Below are 3,415 nucleotides of genomic sequence, written 5' to 3' on the forward strand. Positions count from 1 at the left end.
TTACACAATTGATGTATGTATGGATTGTGGTAAGAGTTGTATGAGCCCCTAATAAAACCATTAAAAAAAAAGAATCCCCTAGGGATCTAATCAAAATGTAGACCCAAATTCCGTATACACTCATTGCTCACTTATTGGCATGGTTACGTTCCAAAAGCCAGGTCATTAAGTGAAAAATGGCATTATGTATGACTTGAGGTCATACCCCATCTTTGACATTCCCCCTTACCCACCACTGTGTTCAACACAGAGATGCCCCTGATGTACCTTGAGATCTGAGTGACACAGTGGATCTCCCTTCCCCACAGACTCTACTGGGATTGGATGGGAGGGGGCATTGCCCACAGCCACTAAACAGTAGGGGACAATCATCACTGACTGGGCTCTGAGCTTGTGAGTGGACCTCCACAGGTCACTTCTCTGCCTTCCTACTACACCAACCCTGGAGAAGTACCATGGCAGCGGGCAGCTTCCTAGGCTGGCTGACAGGTGAGGCATTTTTGAAAGAAGAGACTCTCATCATCCCACCCAATTCTTACAGCCCCAGCTCTCATCAACTCCTCATGGCCTGACCTCTTCCACCTCTTGCACATCACCCACCCACCCTGCACTCTCCCTGGGCCAGGCACGGCGACTCTGCTGGACCAAAATAAGACAAACCTCCAGCTGCCAGCCTATACGGCCTCACAGCCTCTCATAAATCTTTCCTTCCTCACCTCCTCTTTAATGTGTAAAACAGGCAGTATTGTTTTATTCTCTCTCTCTCTCTCTCTCTCTCCTCTCTCTCTCTCCTCTCTCGCTCTTACTCTCTCTATTGTTCTGAATGCAAAATGTCAGATAATGAAGTAGTCGATAAGTGAAGAGTAGATATATCTGGGTGTAAATGTAAATTCTCAGCAAGAAGTCTAACCAGTATGTACCAATTCAAAGCCCTGGAGAATAATAGTGAAATCCCCTGGAGTTCTCGAACAAAGCCATGCCAGAAAATACATATACCTTTTGAAAAAATCATTCCTGACAAGCTATTAAGCCGTGATAGAATAGTTGACTATGAAACAGTGACCATGTGTCTAGAACTACTGATCAGGAGCTGAAGATTGTCAGTCCCACCAAGACTTAATATCAAGGAGGCCCGGGAGCAATTTGTGGAAATGGTACATCTAGGACATAAAACAAGCTGAGCCACAGGGAAAAGGCATGCAGCATGAGAAGGCAGTCCAGACTTTCTGTCATACCCACTAGAGTTACATCAACACCCCACCTTCAGCTCACCTGGATGACCACATTGGAGGGAGTAGCGATTATTCCTTAGGAGCAAGAAAAATCTTGAATTTGGATTTCAGGTGGGTTGGCTTACAAACCAAAAATGAAACAGCAGCTGCATTATAGTCTCAGAGGTGACCTTCAAGCATAGAAGAGGGAGAGGGAGCACTTGAATTGATAGTAATTACACAAGTCAGGTCAAAATCTATTTAACCATGAAAAAAATGTTCTAAAATTGATTGCGGTAATGATTGTACAATTCTTCTTGATATGTTTGAACTATTGAATTGTATGATATGTGAATTATGTACCATTGAAACTGTAAAGAACAAAACACACAGAAGAGAGAGAAAAATATCCCAAATGGACAGATCTACACGGAGGTACACCTCGTCACCTATGTTGTATGAGAGGAGAAGTTGTCCAAGATTACGAACAATACAGACTTATACGCAGTGCTGAATGACGAGATCAGGGACCTGGAGAAGGCAAGACAGGAGCAGCAAAGGAAAACTGTTCTGGAATCTAGGCATGCAGATTGAAGTATGGCAAAACTCACTGCCATCACCAGATCTTTGCATCCCGTGTTAAAGTACCTCAAAGAGCATCCACCATGAAAGGGATTAAATGTCTAGTAGACAAAAGGACTTGAACCATTGATGCCTTTTTCATCATCCACCCCAATACCGGCCAAATGAATTCAAAAAAGTAGCAGCAGAGTGGCAGGGATTGAGGCTACACATGGCCCCCACAGTATGGGTTCCCACTTTCTTCTACTGATCTAGCTACTGCTGCTTCTAGATCTCTGAGCTGCCAGCAATGCTTAGGCCAATGTATGGCACCATTCACCAAGCAGACCAATCAGCCACTCAGTGACCAGGTGACTACAATTGGTCTCTTCTCTCTTAAAGGGCCTTTAGTTCACCACACAGGAATATAAACTTATTCTGGGTATGGGTTTGCCTTTCTTACCTGCGGAACCTCAGCCAGAACAACCAGCCAGCCAGCAGTTTATGAAGTACCTGACCCACAGGTATGGAATTCTACACAACATGACATCCAACTAAGAGTTCACCTTCACAGAAAAGGGGCTGTGAAAGCGGCCCCATTGCCATAATATTTATTGGTCATGTTACATACCACACCATCCAGAAGCAGCTGGCCTCATAGAAAACTGGAATAACCTTCTGAAGGTACCAGTTCAGAGGCAAACATTCAATAGATTAAATCAGTGACTATTAAGTGGTACTGTGTCCTCTATAGAGAGAAAAGGGGATCCAAGAAACAAGGGGTGGTCCCATAACCATCACTCCCAATGACCAATGTTCCCTGTTACTGCAAATCTGAGCATTAGTGTTAGAGGTCCTAGTCCCCTTAGGGGGTATGTGACACCAGGAGACACTACAATGGTCTCCTTGAACTACAATGCCACCTGGACACTTTGTGCTCCTTATGTCCAATGACAAGAAGATGAGTCACCATCCTCTCGAGGATAATTCTCCCTAATAACCAGGAGGACATAGAGATATTGTTCCACCCTGCGAATAGAGAACAAATACTCATATATGTGGGACACAGATGATCCAATTGGGCACCTACCTCGTGTTCCCCTGCCATTATTGTGACTCTGAATGAGCATATAAAGCAGCTCTGTGTTGCCATAAATGTCTAAGAAAGAGAAGAGCACTGGTGGTTACACCTTGGCCCACTAACCTCAAGATCAGCAATTGGAAACCACTAGCTATGCCACAGAGGAGAGATGAGACTCTGTACTCCCGTAAAGAGTTACTACAGTCTCAGAAATCCACAGGGAAGTTCTACACTACCCGATTGGGTTGCTATGAGTTGGCATCAACTCAATGGCAGTGAGTTTGGAGTTTAGTTTTTGGTCTAAGAAAAGTATGGTTACCAAAGGTTCTGCTCTTTCTGGAATGAGAGATTGAGTTGAAGCACAGGATAAGCTACCCAAACCTGCCAAGGTGATAGGTGAGGGTGAGGGGCAGCAGGGAGGGGAGAGGGAGAATGATAACAGAAGAGAAACAATGAATACCAGCTGTAGCCCAAGATCAACTGAAGTGCTGAGGGCTCATCACACTAATTTCTCTCTTCTAAGAAAGACCCCAGAGGTCTTAAAAGCTTGAAGATAAACAAG

The sequence above is a fragment of the Echinops telfairi genome, unplaced genomic scaffold, assembly GCF_000313985.2.
Source record: "Echinops telfairi isolate 266 unplaced genomic scaffold, ASM31398v2 ScPeMD7_6080;HRSCAF=6971, whole genome shotgun sequence".
Lineage (NCBI taxonomy): Eukaryota > Metazoa > Chordata > Mammalia > Afrosoricida > Tenrecidae > Echinops > Echinops telfairi.